Source organism: Cheilinus undulatus, linkage group 24, assembly GCF_018320785.1.
Source record: "Cheilinus undulatus linkage group 24, ASM1832078v1, whole genome shotgun sequence".
Lineage (NCBI taxonomy): Eukaryota > Metazoa > Chordata > Actinopteri > Labriformes > Labridae > Cheilinus > Cheilinus undulatus.
In genome coordinates, this window is record NC_054888.1 from 10,261,946 (window position 1) to 10,286,146 (window position 24,201).

The window sequence follows — 24,201 nt, forward strand, 5'->3', positions numbered from 1 at the left end:
AACTGCTTTTCACTACTTTGCCAGGCTATCTTTATTATATTTTTACATCTTTTAACCCATTTCTGATATATTTTGCCCTGTTTTTGCCTCTTTTACCAATTTTGTTGCCATTCTTTAACCCCTTTAAAACCACTTTTCCTACGTTTTATCGACTTTGTGCTTTTTACTACTTTGCCATGTTATTTTTGCTATATTTTGGAAATGTTAACCCATTCGCAATTGTCATGCCTATAATTGCCCCTGTGTGCTACATTTTAACTCCTTTTTACTGTTATTTGCCTATTTCTGATTTTTTTTTTTTTTGCCACTCTTAACCCATTTTTTAATCATTTTTGCCAATTCAAAACAATTTTTGCCACTTTTCAACCCCTTTGCCACTCTTTATCCCCTCCTTGCAACTTTCCTGCCAATTGTTGCCCCTGTGTGCCACTTTTTAACCGCTTTTCACTACTTTGCCAGGCTATTTTTGCCAATTTTTTTTTTTCTGATAAACTTCTGATACTTTTTGCTCCTTCTTGCCTCTTTACCCAATTTTTGTCATTGTTAAACCCTTTTTTAACCACTTTTCATGCATGTTTCATCATCTTGTGCCACTCTTTCATCATTTTTTGCCACTTTTCATCTGTTTTTGCCACTTTTAACCCATTTTTCATAGTTGACCCCATTATCTGACAACTGTTAAACATTTTGATCTCTTTTTGCCACTTTTCCTGCCATTTTTTGTCCTTTTTTGCCACTCCACCACCCATTTTGACACTTATTTCCCATTTTTGCCACTGTCTAACCCCTTTTCACCCCTTTTCACATTTTTTGCAACAGTTCTGCCAGTCTCAGCACATTTTTGATCATTTTTCTTCCTTTAAACCCTTTTTGCAACTTTCCTGCCAATTATTGCCCCTGTGGACCACTCTTTAACCGCTTTTCACTACTTTGCCAAGTTATTTTTGCTATACTTATGCCACTTTTAGCCCATTTTTGATACTTTTTGACAGATGTTGCCTCTTTGACCCCTTTAAAACCACTTTTCCTTCATGTTTTATACCTTTTCTAGAACTTTTTAACCACCTTACACTACTTTGCCAAGCTAATTTTGCTATATTTTTGCAACTTTTAATCATTTTTTATAGTTTTTGCCCATTGTTGCCTCTTTGACCCAACTTTTGCCATTCTTTAACACCTTTTAAACCACTTTCCCTGCATGTTTTATCCCCTTTGTGCCACTCTTATCCATTTTTGACACATCTTAACCCCTTTTCATTACTTTTTTTATTTTTTGCATCGTTTGTGCTCATTTTAGCCCATTTTTAAAAAAAACTTTTTGTCCCTTTTTTCTCTTTTATCAATTTTTACGCAACATTTTAACCTCTTTTCACCACTTCTCCTGCCATTTTTTGTCCCTTTTTACTACTCCACCACCCATTTTGACACTTATCAGCCATTTTCCACTCTCTAACCCTTTTCAGCACTTTATGTGGTCATTTTTTCAGATTTTTGCCAGACTTAACCAGTTTTTTAAAATATTGACTAATAATGGCTGACGAGTGAATTTCTGTAAAATCAGATCAAATGTTAAGTCATTGTAAAATGATTTCAGCATTAATTGTTTTACAAGATGGATTTAACAGCTAAAACATCATCTGCTTTTCCCCCTTTTCTAGATTTAATGATCTTCTGGGGCCCGGACAGGAAGCTTTGGGGGGTCTTATATGGCCTTCAGCTGCCAGTTGTTAATCAGCGCGTTATGGGTTAATCCACCACAAAAAGTAGTCCCCTAGACATGAATCTTCCCTCCTTTTTGAGTAACATTTCTGTAAACTACATAAAAAAGCCAAACTTTTATCTAAAACAAAACTATTTCTTGTGAAAGCGGCAGAAATGAAGTATTTAAAGGCACCTATAGAGCTGTTTGAGTGTGGCGGAGTCAGACAACGCTGACAAACTCATTTAAAATGAAAAAAAACAGCTTTAACTTTCAGATACAGAATTCAATATCCAACCAGAGTACTTAGAGAACAATATGTTCTTTTCTAAAATTGGGAGAAATTACCCTTTTATCTGAAAAAGTTTCCCATCATGCCCTGAGGCTCATCTCCGAGCTAGCAGCGGCGTTTCCACGGTAACAATCAGTGACAACTGGCAGAAATGGAGGAAAAGTGTCAGATAGTTTCCGCTTCTCTAACAAGGCTGTGGAGCTGAAAGAAGAGAAAGTGTTTTTTATGAGAGCAAAAAAAAAAAAAAACAAGCACTTGAAACTATATTTGGAGGAAAACAGCAGCTTAAATTTCTGTGACTCTTGCTCCCGTCTTTAATTTAGCCCGAGAAGCGGCCCTGCAGCCGTCAAAGCTCATCTGGAGGGGATGGAGGCCTGTTGAAAAAGAAAATTTGACCTTTTTTGTGCAAATTATATAAAAACAGGAAAGTGAAAGTCAGCCAGCACACATGGCCATGTTCCATTTTTAATATTTGGCCCGCGGTCGACGACAAACAGCTCAAATTTCACTGTAAAGCTGCAGGATTTCATTGTTTGTGCCCATCAGAATGCTTAAATCTATACTCCAGTGCATGTTTGCACAGCTCCGTTTACACTGCGGCACAAATATATGCTCCATACACACTCTTTACTCCGCAAATGTGGTGTCCAAATACCAGTCAATAAAGATTCAGATTCTCAGAGCAGGAGTAGCTCACTGAGATGTTTTTGTTTCTGCTTTTTGCAGTCAAACTTTTCTCATATTTGGAATGACTCAGGCTGACATTTGAAGGGGCTCTGGAGGAGTCAGACAGACATATGTGCATGAATTCTGCAGGAAGAGAGCTGGTCTGATGATCAGATCAGCAACTCTGACAGATCTTGTGCAGAAGGCGAGCTCGCTCTGCAAAAGTTTCCCTCAATCCTGCAGAGAAGCATACCTGTGCTGGACCACGGTGCAAAGATATTTAAGGGCCCAAAACAGATGCACTCGTGTTTGCAACATCATCGACTCTCTCTCACACAAAAACTCCACTTTAAACATCCTGTTCTGCCGGATCTGCAGACTTCAACCCTGGGACATGATGAACTAAAGGCTGGATCAGACTTGTTGATTTTTTGTTTTTTTCTTCCTGTACTACGCAGAAAAAGTCTTGTCCTGTCTCAGCTGACAGACCAGCAGCAATACAAGTGATGACTCATGTTCAATACGTTCAGAAAATCAACCTCAGTTTAAAAAAAAAAGTTACAGTCTCAGAATTTACTACTTTTTTGCTCATGACTTTCTGCTCTTTAAACGTATGACTTAATCTTGACGTTTTAAAAAATAATCTTAAATTTCTAAATTGTATTAATTTAATTCAGTTTTTTAAAAAAAATCTTAGACAACTTTAAATTCATAAATCTATTTATTCAATCTCTGAAATTTGAAAAAAAAACTTTCTTCACAAAAATTTACAACTCAGTGTTTAAAATTAACAGCTTTAAATACGGACAATTTTAATTCTGAAAATGTGTTGTACTTTTATTGTGAAAATGTTAAACTTTAGTTTTCATAATATAAAAGTTCAATTCTAAAAATGTGCAACTTTCATTCGGAAATTCCCATAACTTTGATTTTGAAAATGTATAACTTTATTTTAAAAAATTACAACTTAATTTCTAAAAATAAACCACTAAAATTCTGACAGATTTTAAATTAAATTATGAAAATTATGTTTTAAAAATGTAGTGTCCCTTATTCTGAGTATTAAAAAATGTACAACGTCACTGATGAAAATTTACAAACTTAATTCTGAAAATTTATGTCGGAAATTGAATTGCTTTAATCATGAAGAAGTACTAATTTTAAAGAACAAATAACTTAAAATCTAAACAATGACAGCTTTTATCTAAAAAAAAAAAAAGTATAACTTAAATTCTGAAAATGTCTGATTTAAATCCTAAAAATGTACATTTTTTAGTCTCAAAATGTTAAACTTTAATTTTCAAAACATACCACATAAATTCTCTAAATTTACAACCTTTAATCTGAAAATTGAATCACTTCAATTCTGAATAACTAAAACTTTTATAAATATACAACTTTAATTCTGAAAATATTTTAATTTTATCTTTTAAGTTTTATTACTTTGATTTCAAAAATTTAATAATTCATTTGAAAAAGTAAAAGTTTAATTCTATTTTTTTAAGATTGTAATACTTTAATTCTGAATAATGAAAACTTTTTTAAAATGTACAACTTGAATTCAGAAAATGTATGAATTTATTTTGATTCTGAAAACATAAAATTGTATTCAAGAATGTGAAGCTTAAATTTTAAAAATAAACACTTAGCTACCCTTTTTCTGAGCAAGCAAAAATATAAATGAACCCTATTTTCTGAAAATTTCCAAATTTAGTTCTGAAGATTTATGACTGTGTTCACAAATCAAATTACTTTAATTCCAAAAATTTGAATCTCACTTAAACTCTGAAAAATTGATAACTTGGTTTCTGAAAATTTCAGATTTACAACTTTAATTCTGGAAATGCATTACTTCTATTCTGGAAAATGTAAACTTTAATTTTCAAAATATATAACTGAAATTCTGAGATTGTCCAACTTTATTTTTAAAATCTTACAGCTTTAATTTATAAAATGTATTACTTTAATCTTAAGACCATAAAAGACCTTCATCTTAAAAGAACAATAACATTTTTTGAAATTTTTTTTTATGTGAATAAAACAACTTTCACATTTTTGAGGCCTACGTCAACGACTACTTTATGACTTTGATTTTATAGTATAACAACTTTCTTCTCTTATTACTTTTATATCAAACATTTACGATTCTATTGTTTAAGATTTATAACTTTAATCTCTTGAATTTATGGCATTAATGTGAAATGTATAACTTTAGGATCATAATTGTGTGGCTGTTATCAGTTAGAACTTTATTTTTGTAGATAGTCCACTTTACTTTTGTAAATTCACCACATTTATCTGAATTTTATGGCCACATAGGGAGATTTTTTTTTAAACCAATATCATATCAAAGAATATGTCAGGTTTGAATTCAAGAACTTTGTGAAGATAAAAACACCTAACATCGGCTTAATCTTGAAAATGAACTTCATTAATATTCACACCTAAATACAGCTGTGTGCGCTCCTATTGGTCAGCATCAGGCTAATGTAGAAAGTGGAATAACTGAGTTATATTCCTCTTTAATTGTGAGTAAACTCAGTTTGGTTGTAGAAACTAAAGAGACAAACTCTGCGAGTCCTCCACGTCACAGATGAGCACGTTGTTAACAGAGCGTCTCCTCAGTGTCAGCAGCTGTGGGGTGGAGCGGCTCGGCTATCGATTAAGCTGACTGTGAAGTGATTTCAGAGAGTCAACGTCCAAGCTCCGCTGACATTTAAAGAACGCTTTGGTTCGTTTGTCTCAGCCTGATGCTGAAAAACTCATCCTCTACATTTATAGAAATCATAAACCTTCAGATAGAACGTCAGACGGACATCATCTTCATCAGGATGGGAGTTGGTCACAAGAAGAAGTAAGGTTGAACAAGGAGGGAATAAGGGGGGATGTAAGGGAGCTAGGTGGCAAAGAGGCAACAAGGGGGGATAGGGAAAGGCAATAAAGGAAATTAAGAGGAAAAGTGGAAAAAAGGGGAATAACGTGGGAGCAAAGAAGAGGGGAATAAGAAGAGACAAGGAGGAATTAAGGGGGATAAGGTTAAATAAGTACGGAATAAGGGGGATGGAAAGGGCAAAGAAGCAAGGAGGAAAATAAAGGGGAAAAGGAAGGAAAGGGAATAAGGGAAAATGAGAAGGAAATTGGGAGGGAAAAATGCCGGAATAAGGGTAAAGAAGAGGAGAACAAGGAGGAAATACGACTGGACAAAGGGGGAAATCAGACAGGAATGAGGGGGAATAAGAAGGGAAGGAGGGAATAAGAGGGACATAAGTTGGGAATAGGGTGGATAAAGGAGGAACAAGGGGAAAATAAATGGGGGAATTGGGAGATCATGAGGAAATAAGAGGGGAATTAAGGGGAATAAGAAGAAATAAGGTTGAGTAAGGAGGGATAAGGGGACAAGGGGACAAGGAGTGAAGGAAGGATTAAAGGGGGATGGGAGGGGAATAGGAGGGAATAAGAGGAGAAAAATACAGGAATAAGGAAAGACAGGATGGGAATGGGGGGATAAGGGGGGAAGAAGGGAAAAATATGGGAATAAGAGGGGGAAGCGAGGGATTAAGGGGGAATAAGGGGGTAAGAGGGGATTAAGGAAGGAAGAAGGGGGACATAAGATGGGAACAGGGTGGAAAAGGTGGGAATAAGATGTTAAAAGGGGGTTTAGAGGGGAATAAGGATGGAAGAAGGAGGATATAGGATGGGAATAGGATGGGGAAGGAGGGAATAAGAGGGAAAAGGGGGGAGTATGGAAGAAAGGAGTAAATAAGATGACATAAAGGGACATATAAGAGGGGAAACAAGGAGGAAAGGAGAAAATAAGGGGGCAGAGTAAGTGGCAAAGGAGTGTTGTACAAATGGGGCTGAAGTAGGGAATTAGGGAATGAGGTACAGGTGGAAAAAAGGAAAGTTGGGAGGCTTTAATCTTGAAATTTGACATTTATCTAGAATATTTAAGGTAGGGTAGGGTTAGAACCTAAGGTCCCTTATGACTCTCTTTTTGTAAACATATGACTTCATTCTCCTGTTTCTATGCTTCAGCAGCGTCTCTATGCTGATGAATAAACGCCATTATGTTCCATGTATCATGTACAGTATATATAGAGGCTCTGCAGAGCTAATTACCATCTGCAGTGGTCCAAAGCGCCCGTGACATTTCACAGCGAGGAGGACGGGCTTTCTGTGACGGGATCATTTCATTATGATTGAAATGCAAATGACAGCGGGCGCCTTCATTGATATTCATAAGACTTATCTGCTCTAATCATTAAGAGAGAGAACAATGTTCACAATCTCCAGCCAGCGTCTGTCCAAGAGAGGCACTGAGCGAGCTCTGCATTCACCCCACGCCGTCTGAAGGACGCTTTATCATGAAACGCCCCATTATTACAAACAGCCAACAGTGTGTCAATTTATCGCCAATGCATTCAGGAAGACACAACCTGAGTGAACGATGAGCGAGGTGTTAATGTGTGAAGCACAGCTGCATTCAGACCGAGATTCTGCAGAGTGGTAAATTTCATCGTCTGCTCGCAGACAAAGAAAAAAACTAATAAGGCAATATACACTAAACAGGAAGTAGAAAATAACACCATCATCTCTGTGACACAGGAAGTAGACATGGACCTGATGTACTCTTGGGTGGCACTGGAGAGTGTAAATGTGATAAAGTGCCCTCAATGGAGGCATCTCAGAAGATAAAGGTGTAAAAGGCCCTCCAGGTGAGCCTCTTACCAAACAATATGTGGTCAAGTGCACTCTATGGTTACCTTTAAGTGGACAAAACATGATAAAGTGCCGTCTAGGTTGCTTCTAAGAGGACACAGTGTGATTAAGTGTCCTCAATGATGGCCCATTAGTAGACAAAATCTGATAAACTGCCCTCTTTTGAGGCCTTTTGATTAATGAAACGTGATAAAGTGCCATCTAGGGTGTTTCTGGCTGAACCAACTGTGATGAAGTGCACTGTCTGGTGGATTTGATGGTGATAAAGAGGCCTCTAGGGGGCCAATCAGAACAAGTTAAAGTGCCATAACATGGATACAATGTGATGAGGTGCCCTCTAAAGTAGTCTCTAAGACAAAGTTTGATTAAGTGCCCTCAAGGGTAAATTCAAACTAGATAAAATGTAATAAAGTGCCATCTGAGGTAATGTCTAAGTGAACAAAGTGTGATGAAATGCCATCCAAAGTAGTGTCTAAGTGTACAAAGTGCGATAAAGTGCTTACTTTTAAGTGGACAAAGTGTGATAAAGTGCCCTCTAAAGTAGCCTAAAAGTGGATAAAATGTGATAAATTGCCCTATAGGGAGGCAAAATGTGATAAATGGCCTTTAAAGTAGTGTCTACGTGGGCAGAGTGTGATAGAATGTCATTTAAAGTAGGCTCCAATCTGGAAAAAAGTGAAAAAGTGCCCTATAAAGTAGTGTCTAAATGGACAAATTGTAACAAGTGCCCTCTAGAGTAGTGTCTAACTGGACAAAGTGTGAAAAACTGCCCTCTAAATTAACCTCTTAGTAAACAAAATGAGATGAAGTGCCCTCTAGAGTATCCTCTAAGTAGAAAAATGTGATAAAGTGCCCTCTAAAGTAGCATCTAAGTGGACAAAAAAGTGATGAAATGCCACCTCAGGTTGAGTCTAAGAGGACAAAATGTGATTTAGTAGCCTCTAAAGTGGACAAAGTGCGATAAAGTGCCCTCTACAATTGCCTCTAAGTAGACATAATGTGATGAATTGCCCTCTATAGTAGCCTCTAAGTAGATATAATGTGATAAAGTGCCTTCTACAGTAGCATGCAAGTGGACAAAATTAAATAAAGTGTCCTCCAGAGTAGCCTCTAACTAGACAAAATGTAATAAAGTGCCCTGTACAGTAGCCTCTAAGTAGACAAAATTAGATAAAGTATCCTCCAGAGTAGCCTCTAAGTAGACAAAATGTAATAAAGTGCCGTCTACAGTAGCCTCTATATAGACATAATTTGATAAAGTGCCCTGTTTGATAGACTTTTAGTTTACGAAACTTGATAAGGTGCCATCTGGGGTGACTTCTGAGTTAACCAACTGTGATGAAGTGCACTATTTGGTAGAATTGAAAAAAAAAAAAAAAAAGATAAAATGTCCTCTAGAGCTCCCACTCAATAGACAGGAGTTGTCACAAGTGCCAACCTGTGGACAACTCTAAGTGAACAAAATGTGATAAAGTGTCCACAACGGTTGCCCTTTGGAGTTGCGTCAAGGAGTTTTTGTTGCAGAAAATGTTTTTTTTTTTTCATATATTGTTTACTATATATTTATATTTTCTTATGCCCAAGTTATTCTACTTAATTACACTGATTAAAGGAGGATACTTTTTAACATCTGGATTATTAAACAATTGTTTTGGTAATTGTCTGCTTCTGATGCTACCAGTTAAATTCTGCTCTCTATTATTTTTGAATCACTGCCATATGCATCAACAATCCTCCTTCATGCTGGATGGATTTTAAATGGTTCCAAGATTACGCTGCGCCTATTTCATCAAAGATAACGTTCCAGCCACTGTCGACATCAAATATGTTAAAGCTTTCAGTCTTTTATACCTAAAACCCTCCAAAAATAGACCTGCGCTCTAAAAATAAGGACAATCCTTTAACATGCTTATGTTTTTACACTTGTATTATTAATGTGAGCTCAAAGCGTTTAAAGGGGGTTTCCTCATTAATATGCAAATGTGCAGAAATGTCAGTACACTGAGGACAAGCTGAAGGGGAAACATGAAGATTTATTATTTTATATTCTAACAACACTGAAAGGAGACGCTGTTAATGAGAGTTTATTTCACTTTCACAATCGTTCAACACAAGGAAACACCTGCGGCGAGCTTAACTTCTGCATTTAACGGATAAATACACCCTGAATTGTTGTTTTTCTTTCTGCTGACAATCCCATACAAAACAACACTTCCTGAACTTTCCGCACTTTTGAGGCTCTCGTGACCGAGGCAGCTTATCTGAGAACCTCTTCATCATTTATGGAGTCAGTCATTTTACAACTTTTAGAGCCAGAAATAAATATTTAAAGGATTTAGTGTTTATCCCTCGTAATTATATTCTTGGCAGAGAGGCTTGATGACCAAATGGCCAAAGTGGGCAGCAGCCCCAGACCCTCGGGGGACCTGAAGGCTCCCGATCCATCACGCAAACAGTAATTAAATCAAATACAAGCGTGTCTCCCATGCTGCATCACTGAGGCACAATATATACTTGAATTCATTCGAGGCTTAGGTTGAAGCCTTTGATTTTTTTTTTATCCATCCCCTTACTTTTTCTTTCCAGAAACATTTTCTCTGACTTGCTTGGAATGTTCTTTTGTCTTCATGGTGTAATGGCAGCCAGGAATACTGATTAACCAGTGACTTGCCTTCCATCTACTGTGGCATTTTATTTCGATTCTTTTTCCTTAAATGGCATAAAAAAGTAGTAATTTCTCAAGGAATTGTCATTATCTTAAGAAAACCAGCTGTACAAGGCCTTCATGTGTGAGATGTAAACTACAAACATGGCAACAGTACATAAGGTGATAATTCTGAGCTCAAAACTAATATGATAAACATCATTTAGAATCAGCTGACGCGACTCGTGACCAGCATCAAAACACATTATCTGCATGATGTTTCACTTCATTGAGTGACCGTGTTATCTGGTGACTTTCAGCTGATAAAGTATAAAGATGTTGACATTGCGATTGACATTAATTTCCATCGTAGTATCAAAAAATAGTCATCAGTTGTCCATTGAATGAAAATGTACATTATAAAAAGCTAACACAGCCATGGACGCACTCAGCTGAAAGTCACCAGCTTACACAGTCACCAAAACACCAATCTGATTTCTTCTATATTTACAGGTTTGAACATTTTTTGCTCTTCGGTGAGTCAAAAAGAGCCAAAGTTCCACATTATCTATCCATACATCTTCTTCCACTTATCTGAGGTTGGGTCGCGATGGCAACAGGCCAAGTCAACCCATGAGTCCCTTTCCCTGGCAACGTTTTCCAGTTCCTCCTGAGGGACTCAGAAACTCTACCAGGCCCCATGGGATCTATAATTCTCTCACTGAGTTCTGGGTTTGCCCAGGGTTCTCCTCCCAGTTGGACGTGCCAGGAAGACCTCCACAGGAAGGCGACCAGAAGGCGTACTAATCAGATTCCCAAGCCACCTCAATTGGCGCCTCTGGACGTGAACGAGCAACAGCTCCACTTCGAGATCCTTCAGGATGTTCGAGCTCCTCACCCTATCTCCAAGGCTAAGCCCAGACACCCTCCTGAAGAATCTCATTTTGACTGCTGGAACGCACGATCTCATTCTTTCGGTCATTAACCAGAGCTCATGGCCTTAGATGAGAGTTAAGACAAAAATTGACGTGTAAATTAAAAGCTTTGTTTTTTGGCTCAGCTCCCTCTTCACCACAGCAGTACAGTACAGCGCCCACAAAACCGCTGATGCTGCTCCAATCTGCCTTTCAATCAACCCTCACTTGTGAGCAAGACCCCAAGATACTTAAAGTCCTTCACTTGGGGCAAAAACTCACTCCCCACCTGGACGTTGCAATCTACTGTTTTCTGGCCTCACACTTGGACTTAGCCAGACTGGGCCCCTCTGAGAATGGCCACCTTATCGTGGTGAGGGGTTTGTGAGTCCTCAGGAGCTATGTTGTCGGGTCTCCCGAGGCAAATTGGTCCCGACAAAAAGCCAGACAAAGAGCAACACAACACAGCCCCAATGAGTCAGAACCGACAGTCAGGAGTCACCAGAATAGGGACACCAGGGTGCCCCCTGGAGCCATGACGGCGAGAGTCTGGTGGATGGACTACAATCCACGGGGCCCAGTTGGGCTCAGGCGCAATGGAGACCAGCTTGCAGGTAAGGGTGGAGGCCCAGGAGAACTGACCCCCAGCAGCGTAGACTGTTTCCTTTGAGTTCCACAACATAACCGAGTCAAAGGAGCACTGGCCAAGGCCTACTGATAAAGCTAACTGTACCATGCTTTCTAAAACACTGAGCCTGATAGTTTTCTTATAAATGTAGATGAAAGATCCTCCCAAGTCCCTGACATTCATCTAATTTCCATGTGTAATATCCGGTGTGATTAAACAGTTTGTTAACACATCTGTTACACTCATTTCACCTCCATTTTCCTTCTGCAGCACGCACACAGCAGAGGAATAAGAGTGTGATTGACACAAAGCAGGACGCCTGAGAGAACATTAATCCCTCCTTCGCTCTGCTAACACTCATCAGTCACACTCAGCCTGTCATGGCTGTTTATACACATGCTGTATATGACACATGTACAATGACGATGTTTAGACATCAGGATAGAAGAGCCTCTGCTGCATCTCTGAAGAGCTCTGATACATTAAGTATAACTGCATATCTAAGATGTGGATATTCCTACACCACTGACAAGTCGATGCTTTTTACAGGCATTTACAAGTGAGATGAAATATGTTTTTAGGAAAATGATGCTTTGGAAAATTTCACTCACTCTAAGCCGGTTGTCCAAAACTGGGTTACTATCAGGATCAAACACTGATTCCTTAATGGCACATTAAAACCCATAGAAAAAGCCTTGGAAGGTCGTGCATGCATTCAAGTTTACTTCCTGTTTCATGTTATGACATGTATGTTTTTCTTGCTGGAAAATTCACTTTGATGTCCCAAGATAGAGCGATAGATTTTAAAAAATCTAATTTAAATGAGCATTTACAACCAAAGTTCCAAAAAAGTCGGGGGGCCATGTTAAATGTAAAACGGAATGCAATGGTTGTCATATTTTATTCACAATAGAAAATAAAACACATATCAGATGTTGAAACCGAGACAATAGCTGATTTTATTAAAATACAAGCTTGTTTTGAATTGCTTGCAGCAACATATCTCAAAAAAGTTGAGACGGGGCAACAAAAGGCCTGTAAAGTGAGTGGTACTAATGAAAAACAACTGTCAACTAGTCAATAACAGTCTGAAGGAAGCTTTTTAAGCCAGGCATACACTGTGGGAATTTCATCCGATTCAGCCACACATTTTCACTTGGAAGTCGTGCTGACCAGAGCTAATTTCGTCGACAGAAACTATGACTAAAAATGTTCGACAGTCTTTATTCCATGAGAAAGACTAGACTAAACCCGGTTACACACCGGCGAGGCGGCAATGACGTAGACGTGCTTTGGTGAACGTCACAGCAGAGCCCGCCCACAAGCCCATCACAACCCCCCCCAAAAAAACACATAGAGTACCTCACAATCTCTGTATATTAACATGTATAATGTACAATAAAACAACCACTTTTTCTTCTGGTTGTCTTTGTACGGCGGTAGAGCCGTGTTGTAGAGCTCAGGATATTCAGGATACACCAACATTATGAGCTCCTCCGTTGTTTGCTTAGACCCGTGAAGCCTGCTATTTCCGGGTTCTCTCCCTCCTTCGAAGTGATTGGCTGCTGCCAGGCGGCTGCCACCAGAAAGTTCAACACGCAGAACTCCGAGCAGCAGGGCAAAATCTGTGCGCGTTCACGTGGGCAACAACCGCTTCTGGGTCCTACCTCCACTGTTAAAACTGCTTCCCGTCTGTCGCCCGTCCCTCATTATAATGACTGGAGGTGGTGAGTTGCCACGCGGCGGTGTGAAAAGGGCTTAAGACTAGCCAAAAATATATCTTTGAGGACTAAAACTAACTAAAAGTGAGTTGAGATTTTCTCAAGATGACTAAAACTACCCTTAACTGTAAGTTAAGTTTTGTCAGACATTCAAAATTCATGATATTTCTATTGTTATTTTGATCTGTAGAAAGAAGGGACCCCATATTTGGCAGGTTGCACAGAACATACCAACACATGTCAGGACTTTTTATGGACTAAAACTAGACCAAAATATTTTTAAGGTTTCCTCTGCTAAAACTAGACTACAACTATAAAGGGTAGAAATGACTAATATGTGACTAAATTTAAAAGGCATTTCACCTAAAGACTAAGGCTGAAATTACATTTAAAAAAAGACGTTAAAATGAACACTGGCGCCACCTGGTGTTATTTGTCATGCTGTGTACAGGGGCTTATGACGGCCAACCGTGATCCGACTACAGTCTAACAAGCTACTCCCGACTGGTCGGATGGATTCCTGGCATGTTTGGTACTTTGGTCATATGTCTCCAGACACTCCCACAGTGAGAGCAGATCCACGAGCAGAATCCTCAACTTTGGGGTCTTTCTTCCTAACTTTGCAGAGCAGATGGATCTGCCAGACTCCATCTCTGTCATCTTGAAAAGCTCCAATCCACAATGTTTGAGCCAAACCGAGCACCGTTCAGACCAATCTGCTTCATTTGAGGAGAACAAGGCTGTAGCTATGGGCGGGGTTTAGTTGTACACAAAGCTGTTCGCAGTGGCTGCCTCCAGTGCGGTGGTTATCTCGGATACGTCTCTCGAGTAGCGTCTATTTTACCTGAACTTCACCACTTTTCCGTATCAAGTAAAGAATAAAAACAACACTAAAAGCTTTTCATGGCCGGGAAAATGTTTCCGCTCTTCTCCTGGTCTGCTTCGGCATCAGTTCGCCATGGCTGCTGCTTAGCTATTAGCTCGGATGTAGCTGTAGGAAAGCAGCAGTTTAGTCGGAACTGGACCACATTTCTTCATCAAAAAAGAGCAAAAAGCCACACTGAAAGCTTGTCTTGGTAGAGAAGACGCTTTTGCAAGTCTCCTTACCAACCTTGGCATCAATTTCATTCAAAAAGAAGCTCCGCCATTAACAATCTACGCCAGCAGTAGCCTATCAGCTCAAAAGTATTGAATGCGCCCAATGTCATTCTCTCTTGTTGCTCTGATTGGCCAGACAGGACGTTCCACCAATCACCTTTCGAAACCCTTCCCAAACACTTTCTACGGGAGCTTTCCCAGATAAACGTGAAATACATTGAGGCAATGGATATTTGGAACACTCAATCCGGCGTGTCAGTTTACTTTTTAATCTGTCAGACAGGGTCTTAAATCACCATGGCAACAGCAGGAATATCTCTCTAATGCCCCCAACACCCTTGCTATAATAAAGGGAAAAAACGAAGGACAAGGCTGTGGGTCTCCTTCGAGAGGGGATGCTACACAATGGTAAATATGGCCCTGTCCCTACTTTTCTGAGATGTGTTGCTGCTATTAAACATCCAAACGAGCTTATATTTTCCAGTTATCATTGATTCGTTTTTTTCTTTTTCCAGCACCCCAACATTTTTGAGCTTGGGGCTGAACATGAAACAGTCATTTCTAACGAATCCCTCCTAATCCATAAATTAGGGCCCATGATGGGGAAACATGTTACACAACAGGAGCTGCTGCTCCCCGTGAGTCATGCGTGCGCTGATATCAGCGCCTCATCCCAACCTGCCACATAAATATGTTAATGTCACACATGATGGAGGCCTGCAGAGGATGAGATGACATAATGGGAGTAACTGCATGGCACCATGAAGCATTAAAGCTGCAGATTTGGCCACATTTTACTCCAGATTATCATTTTGCACGTTCAGCGAGGGCAGGAGATTAGATTTGGGTCAGTATGAGTTTAATAAGATTTAAAATAAACCGTGAGAGCATGTTTGAAAGCTCAGCAGTCCTCAACGCTCTCTCTGGAAAAAAAAAAAAAAAACAAACAAAAAAAAAAACAATAAAACCAATTTCCTGCTTTTGTCCCCTGACATGTTTTCATTTTTTTCCAGGAATCATTGATATGATTTCAAACGTGCAGGATGAGTGGATTATGGAGCGTGATGTGAGCATGTTGGAGAGATTCAACTTCTCATTTTTTGAATGACCTGAATGTGCCAAAGCAGTTTTGTGGAAATTGGAAAACCATCTCAGGAGAGGAGGAATGATTGAAAGAGGAGGGATGGAAGGACTTTTTTAAAACACAATAACACGCAGATTAATAAAGCAGGACATGTACGACTCTCTCAATCTCTGCCACACAACATCTCAGCTGGACTAATCTTCAAATATCGCCTCGTACAGGTGCTCTGAGGTGGCCTTTGCACATGCCCATTTTTTATCCAACTGCTGGAGAGGGTAAAGAATGGAAGCCTTTTTCAAAGTAGAATAAATGTAAGAAGAGAATCATTAAGAAATTAAACATTGTAACTACAGATTTCTACGGTGGCCCTAAAGGTCAACTGCAAATAAATTAACTGAACAAATTTACTTTAAATGAACTGCAAAAACATTAAATCAAGGGTCAAATATAAATATATTTTTTTAAAAATAGACAAATTAATAAAATGAATAAAGTTTTAACAATTAAAAACAAAACATTTTTTGGAAAAAAAATTTTTATATTTTTGCATTTAATTAAAGATTTTTGTGTTTCTGATAAATGTTTTTGCATTAAGAAAAGGGTTTGCATCACAATACATTTGTGTTTCATAAAGGTTTTATGGTTTAGAATTTTTTTTTTTTTTTTTTTTTGCATTTTTGTGAAATGTCTACTTTTTTATGTTGCTAATAGTCTGAGACTGTTTTTTTCTCAAATTTCAAAAAATTCTTCTGCTTTAACATTTTTTATTATTATAAATATCATTTTTTTCTATTTATTTATTTTCTTTTTTATTGTGCGTGTTTGGGTTTCCTGGAAAAGTTTTTTTGCTATGTATTAAAAATGATTTTGTGTAATATCTTACTATTTTTTTTTAATCTTAATTTAAGGAATTTAAAGAATTCTTATTTTGGGGGGGGATTTATAAATTATTTTTCAAATTCTGTTTAGGGTTTTTTTTTTCCCAAAAACTAAGAATTTTAATGAGATATTTTTGTTTTGGGGCAGATTTTTTATTTTTATTTTTTCTATTTCTTTTCCATTTTTTGGCAATCTTAAAATATTTTTGTATTAAGAAAACTGTTTTTGCATCTTACCGATATTTGTAATTTTTTTATATTTCATTTCTTGCATTCAACTAATTATTTATGTGTCTGGATGTTTTTTAGGTTTCAGTTTTTCAGGGCATTTTCAAAACTTTTTCCATTTATTTCATCCATTTTGCAGTTATTGGAAATTACTTGTGTTTAACTCAAAGCTTTTGGAGATGTTGCTTTATTTTATTTTATTTTATTTTTAATTTTTATTTTTATTTATTTATGTTTTTATTTTTATTAAATTTTTATTTATTGTTTTTTATTATTATTATTATTATTATTATTATTATTATTTTGCATTTCCTAAGATATTTTTTTGTATTTGGGAAATTGTTCTAGAATTCCTGAAATATTGTTCTGTTTCATAAAATTTTGATTCATTAGATAGTTTAATATTATTTATTTATTATTTATTATTAATTTCTACAAAACACTTTTTAAGTTCATGTTTCATAAATTCTTCCTGGTGTTTTTTTTTTTTTGTTTTTTTTTTGTTTTGTTTTGTTTTGTTTTGTTTTGTTTTTACTGAATTAGCTAAGTCAAAGACGTGTATTTTATGAGGCTGACTTTTAGATCCACCCAATCAGCTCAGACTGGTTCCAGCCTCCTGAGCAGGATAGATAATGAATGAATGGACTTTCAGGTTTATTACTGATACCAGTGCTTTACTAATACACAATTGAGGTCTGAAACACATGACCCAGCACCAGGAGATGGATTCAATGAGCTTATTCTGTCAAATACACTGTTACACATGAAGAAATATGCAGGAGTGCACGTACAAAATGACTCAGTGGCTTCCAGTATGTACCATCATAACCTTAGAGCCCTTTACATCCTGTTTTAATAAATACTTGCTTTTACTTTGACAGGAAAATTAGGATGTTTTAATAGGTAATGATATGAGCGTGATTATGGGACACAAGAACTTACAATGGATGGAAAAGTAAGAGAAGTAAAATAAAGAGTGAAAGAGGTAAATGTTTGGCAGGGTGTGCAGAGGACTTTTGACTTGCCCACTGAGCTGAGTTCATTCAGAGGAGCAGTGGTGGACTTATTTTACATCACTGTGAGGGCAGGAAGATGCACACAGTACCATACAGCTGCTAGCCTGCTACACCAGCTAAAATGTCATGTGACTGACGCCACTTTAAACATTTAATGCGTTAAATTGAAACCTTAATGGCTCTGGGATTAACACATAAACACTGACAGCCCTGGTTTTAATGAAAAAATTATGCATCAGTAAAATGTTTTTGCATTTGACCTTGATGGCCACCATACATCCCCCATAGACCCAATCATTACCATTTATGACCCATTAAACTACATAAAATCCAACCTGAAATGCAAAAGTAGACTGCACCAACACCTTGTGGAGCACGAACACACACACAAATAAAGCTTTTCTGCAAAGACAGGGGCGGATTTAAACGACTTTTGGCCTCTCTGCCCTCCTGCGTAAGCCTTATTCTCTTTAAATCCACTCCAAACATGATCATTTAATCTTGCGGCAGGTGTGTGCATGACAACACACACACAAGGTCACATCCCATGTTGGAGCAGCAAGCAGCAGCAGCAGCGGCGTGTGGGGACGCTGCAGCTCCTCTGCAAAGGGAGTGTGAATGCCACCCGGCGTGAATACAAGCTGAAAATCACAGAATTAGCGGCGGTGGAGGTGTAAAAAATCATGTATCAACCACACTCAGACACAGCCACGACCACCAGGGTAGGGCTGGGAAATAAGGAGCAAAAATAATGCCTAGAGACTGTTTAGCTGAATGGCAACAAGTAAGATATGGAAGGTGGGTAAAGTATGTGATGGAGGTTTAGATAGCATTGCAACTAGTATGGAGGAAGCAGGAAGAATACATCTACTGCAGTGATTTCCATGACTGCATTCAGACTGAATCCACCAACATAGGGCTGGGAAATTAGGACCAAAAATCCTAACCTGATACCATTTCTGATGAATGGCTGACTGATGAATTTTCCATACTGAAAAATGTTTGATACCACAGTAGCAACCCGAACCCTAACCTGTACAATAATATCCTCAATGCCTAATCCTAACCTGTTCCAATAATGTCATCCATGCCTAACCCTAACCCTAACTTGGGTGACGTTTTCTTGGCATTTAAAGAACTTACTGCACAGGTCCCACAGGAGATGGCCAGAATAGCCAGGAGACAGAGAGCCTGTGAAGAGGCCCTCTTTGTTACCCTAACTCTAACCCCCTGAGATAAGACCCTCAAGAAATATCCATCCATGGATCCATTTTCCTCCACTTATCCAGGTTCCTGTAACGGTGGCAGCAGGCTGAGTATGTCCATCCTGACATCCCTCTCCCCCAGAGAGATTTTCCAGCCCGTCCGGACTCTAAGGCATTCCCATGCCAGATGAGATATGTAATCCATCCAGATATGTGTCCTTCCTGCTGGACACACCTGGAAGACCTCCACCAGCAGGTGGCCAGGTGGCATTCTGAGTTCCTCTCCCTATCTCTGAGGCTGAGCACAGCCACCCTCCTGAAGAATCTCATCTCAGCCGCTTGGTCATTACCCAGAGCTCATGACCACAGGTGAAGTTAGAGCACAGATCTACCGGTATCTTGAGTTCTGCCTTCTGGCTCAACTCCCTGTTTTAACCACCTTTAAACCATGTTTGCTTATTTTTTTAACCTTTCTTTTCTTTATTTGCCCATTTATGCAACATCTTTTTGCAACCTTTTGTGCACATTGCTGCTTTTTTGTCTAATTTTTTCTACTTTTTACTGCTTTTCGCCCATTTTTTTCCACTTTTTTTAAAAAACCTTTTACCATATTTATCCCGTTTGCCCCCTTTTTAACTGTTTCTGTCAGTTTTTAAAACACAGTTTGCCCCTTTTTTTGTTTATTTCTGCAACTTCTTTTGCAACTAACTTTAGCTTCTTTTTGCCATTTTTTGTCCATTTTTTCGGCTTTTCACCAATTTATCCATTTTCTTCCCATTCCTTGCCACTTTTTTCTCATTTTTGCCCATTTTTGTCAGTTTGAACCCATTTTGCTGCTTTGTCCATTTTTGCCAGTTTTGCTGCATTTAACCCATTTTGCCAGTTTTCATCCATTTCTTGCCACTTTTTTTTTTTTTTTTTTTTTTTTTTTTGCATTTTTTGCCCATTTTTGTCAATTTGAACCCATTTTGCCATCTTTTTTAACCTACTTTGGCACTGTTTTCTTGCCACTTGTCAACCATTTTTGCTACTTTTTGCCATTTTTGTGCCACTTTTAACCCATTTATTCCATCATTTTCCTGTTTTAATCCATTTTTAAACCATAATTTTTCTCCATTTTTTAAGTCGTCTCATTTTCTTCTATTACATTTTCTGGCATCCTGGCATTTGTGCACATCATGACCTGACATTACATTCCTATTAAATCAGAGCACCCATCCACATTGTTAACATTACAGATAATTCTGTTTTTAATAAAAAGAGGTTTATGTTTTTTGAAAATGCTGTATTTTACTACGGCATAAATACATGAAATTCACGTTATGTTTCTTTGATAAGAGTGGTTATTATTCAGGTTATAAACTAAATATGGTTATCACAGCTTAAATGTACGATGGCCCATGATTTTGCTGACCTCTATGGACCCCAGTTTAGCTGGGCTCCAGAAAGCGCTCCCCTTTATCCCCTCTTATGGGCGGCCTTGAAGGAGTGCATGGCAGGAACCCTCATATGGATAGACACATTTATGGCAATGCATAATGAAGACAATAAAATTAGTTAAAAAGAAATCCATAGTAGCATGAATATGAAGGTACAACGAGTTTTATGCTATAACCTCCTAAGACCCTGCTTACAAATATGAGGACATTATATCCTGGCTTTCAGACAAAATTACATTACTATTAATGTCTACTACCAGAATTTTTTTTTAAATTGCACTGTCCACTGAAGTTAAAGTTCTTCATTTGAAATACTGGGAGAATTTGCTATCCATTTTTTGTGAATTTTGGGATTATATCTTGGAAATTTTCAAGAATTTCTAAGTAAAATTTGGGAGATCTTTGTGTATTTTGAAAGCTTAATTGGAAGTGTTTAAAATTTTCAGTATTACACCCAAAAACTTGGATTTATTTTTCCATGTTCTGAGGATTGTCTTTTTTCAATTTTCAGTAATTTTTGTGCTAATTTTGAAAATGTATTAGGAAATTTTATTTGCTGTATTTGGGAATAATTTGCTTCAAAATTTTTAGGTATGTTCATGGAAACTTGGGATATTTGTTTTGTTTAATTTTGGGAATTTGATTATGAAGTGGGAAGGGATATTTGGGGGAATTTTCCATCATTTTTCATGGAATTTTGGGGAATATATTTGTACATTTTGGTGAATTTGTTTTGAGAATTTTTCAGGAATGTAAATCAAATATTTGGGGTATTTTTTTAAATTAAAATTTAGAGTTCATGATAAAGTTTTATTGGAACATTTGAGGATTATTCAAAGAAATTTAGTGGTGATTTTTCCACCAAACTTTAAAGAAATATGTTTTTCAGAACTTTTCGCAGATATTTTAGCTAGTTTCCTTAAGATGTTTTGAACTTCATTTTAGTCTAAATGAATTCCTGTTCAGAGTATAGGCTGAACTTGTGAACTTATTGGGTCCAAATTATCCCAAATAAGTGGGACAAAATAAAAATGCATTGCAAACAAAAGCTCAGGTCTCAGGAGGATAAAGGAGGAGGCTGGGGTGGAGGAGGTCAATCTTAAGCCTGAGTTATGCTTCTGGGTCGCGTCGATGGCGTAGCTACACCTAGCCCTCTGCGTCGACGCAGATGCCGTAGCCTGACGCGCACCTCCAAAAAATCTTAACTACGTGTTACGGCGACGTGGACCACAAGGTCCACTCAAAACGGCATCCAGGTCCCTCAATGGGCGAATCAGTGTGGTTAATTCACCCGTTCTCAGCCTTGACTCGTTTAGTGGTCGTACAGACCACCTCTGCAAACGTCTTCCCTGTCGCCTGCACTTCAACATTTACAACAAAAGAATTTGTTCATCAATATCGATGAGCTCCAACTCCAATTACACCCGCTCCACCTCGGTCGCCATGACCGGAAGCTAAACAAGGATTTGGATGTGAAACCACGCACACACACATACAGCCACATCCCCCTAGCAGCATGGCGGTGAATTGCAGAGCAATGCATTCCCTCGACGCAGAACTTCGAGTGGTCAACGGCGGCGCCGCGCTGACGGCGTACCTACGCCATAGATGTGACGCAGAAGCATAAATCAGGCTTTAGCCACCAGGAGCAGCAGTGTGGTGCTTAAGCCTAGAGAGAAGCACGTCGTATTTAAATACGCCGTTGTGATTGGCTGTGAGAGCTGGGAGGGGCTAATTAGGATCAGCTGGCTGTCACAACTAGGCATATGACTACCATATCTCTGATTAGGTTTCATTTATAGTGTAAGCATGACCAGTGGAGTGCAAAGGGGGGGCAGTCACCCTCCCTTGAGGCACGATTGTTGAAAAACGCGCTAAAGTGCCCTCTTGGGTGGGGAAGACCCCAGACCCCCTAAGGATTTATTTATTTGTTTCTGTGTGTTCTTCACAGTCCAACGTTGAATCTTCACAGTTCTTGTGGATGCTGATCTGCACTACACACTAACTTGAGTAGTCTGTCTACTTAAGTCTGTTTTAAGGCGATATAATGTGCCATATGTATAACATATAAACATGTCTATATCGCGAAACTTAGTGCCCTCTTCAGTGGCGAGAACGCGCTGTGTGTGCCCTTTTTGTTTTTCTTCTCACCCCTGCCCTTAAAAAAGTCTGTGCACGCCACTGAGCATGACGAAAATGTGACTTTTAATCCATGCAAACATGTTAACGATCATGGATTTTGGAGGTCAATAGGCCAAAGCACACTTTGGTAACGCAGCTGGAGATGTGTTTTTTCTTCCATTTTAACACCTCAACCAGTCTTGAACCGGACTAGATTTTCCCAGCATGCCTCACAGTTTACACACTAGTCTTCGACCCGGAAGTCAAGCTGCATGCATGCTAAACACAGCAGAAGCGGTGTAGTCGTCTGCAAAAAAAAAAAAGCTGTAGGGATGGTGTGCATCGCATTTGTGCCAAGGTTTGGCATCGACTTTGAAATCTAGTGGTCAAAAACATTTCAGTGTAAGTGATTCTTACTATTAAGAGCTGTTTTAGTGAGCCTGACATCTTTGTTTCAAATCAATTCAGCATCACATTCACCATCAGCCACGTGACGCTTTAAGAAGCTTTCCCTTAATGAACATGGATGTAGCATTTTCTCTCCCTTATCTCGTCCTAAAATGCACCATTACATGTTAAAATCTCGCGTTATTCCCCAGCCCTAGCAGCAGCCCCAGTCTTTCACCCCATTTCCCTGCAAACATCCAGATATCCACACCACCATCTTGTGGCTGCTCGGATGGAGACGCGCGCACACAGAGCTCCGTTTTCTGGAGATGCCGGCTGATTTCTCTCTCTTCTGCGACTCATTTACACACTAACGAGTTGTGCACCAACAAGGGTGTGAAACGGGCTTTAAATGCTTTGCCTTGTTGGGGGGGGGGCGCTTCGTGCTGCACACGATGTCGCATTAAACTTAACCGAGCTGTTGCACCGAGTTTGGTCACAGTCTGCGCAGGAAAACACGCTCCAACACTGATTCACACCTGCAAGGATGGATGGTTTTGCATGCGGATGCTTTGAATCCATGCAATATGTGGTGCATGTTCAGATTTAACATGATTCTGCCATCATTGAGGCTTTAAATGATCAGCTGGAGTCTGGGGAAAGTGCGCAAGAATGAGCCTCTGCTGCTGCGGGGTTTTCTCCATAAAGCATCCAAATTTAGCCCATTTTCCCCAAATTTTCCACGCAAGATCTTGTTGGAAAAATCCAACAAGATGGGAGAACCAGCTGATGTGGGGACCAAATGTTTCAGGATGTGATGGAGCGTCCAGAGGAGCGCAGGAAAACGCACAGAAATCCTCCTAAATTTGAGTCTGTGTTCCTGCTGGAGGCAAAAGCCCGACATGTCACTCACCTCAGCCCGAACCTGCAGCGTCTCCCTCCGCCGTGTAAGTCCACAAATCAGCCCACGGAAGGAAATTTAAAAAAAAAAACCACAATAAAGTCCACGTCCAGCCTCCCGCTCCCGCAAATCCAAAGTCAGAGTCAGCGCAGCAGTCCCGAAGGCAGCCCAACTAGACGGTCTGTGTGCGTGTGTTTTGCGTGCGTGTGTGCGTGCGTGAGGGTGTGCGTGTGTGTGTGTGTGTGGTGCGGGAAAATAGAGATGCGGCTTTATCAGCGCACAAGACGTTTCAATGAGTCATTGCAGAGGCAACGGGAGCGTTGCTGAATCTAATTGCTCTCATGGAGAGAGTGAGAGTGTTCCGAGGACAAGATTAGAGAGACAGCAGCGCGTGCTCTCTCTCTCTCTCTCTCCCTCTCTCTCTCTCTCTCTCTCTCTCTATTGGACTACACTGCCTCAAATTTACTAAGCCTGCAGCCAATGGATTGCCGCATTCTCTCCATCACCTCTAACCAGCCGTTGTGTTGTGGCAGCTCTGGCACCGGCTGCTGCTCAGACCGG

The 24,201-nt window shown here is 39.0% G+C and overlaps 1 protein-coding gene across 2 annotated transcripts in view; it reads right to left on the reverse strand.

The window, feature by feature from the left end:
- Window positions 1-23,973, reverse strand: part of nlgn4xa (neuroligin 4 X-linked a) — a 175,805-nt gene extending 151,832 nt beyond the window's left edge. For both annotated transcript variants that reach the window (XM_041781976.1, XM_041781975.1), the window contains exon 1: window positions 23,653-23,973. The gene's annotated coding sequence lies outside the window, so the exon portion shown is untranslated. The remainder of the gene's footprint in view (window positions 1-23,652) is intronic.
- Window positions 23,974-24,201: the final 228 nt, after the last annotated feature.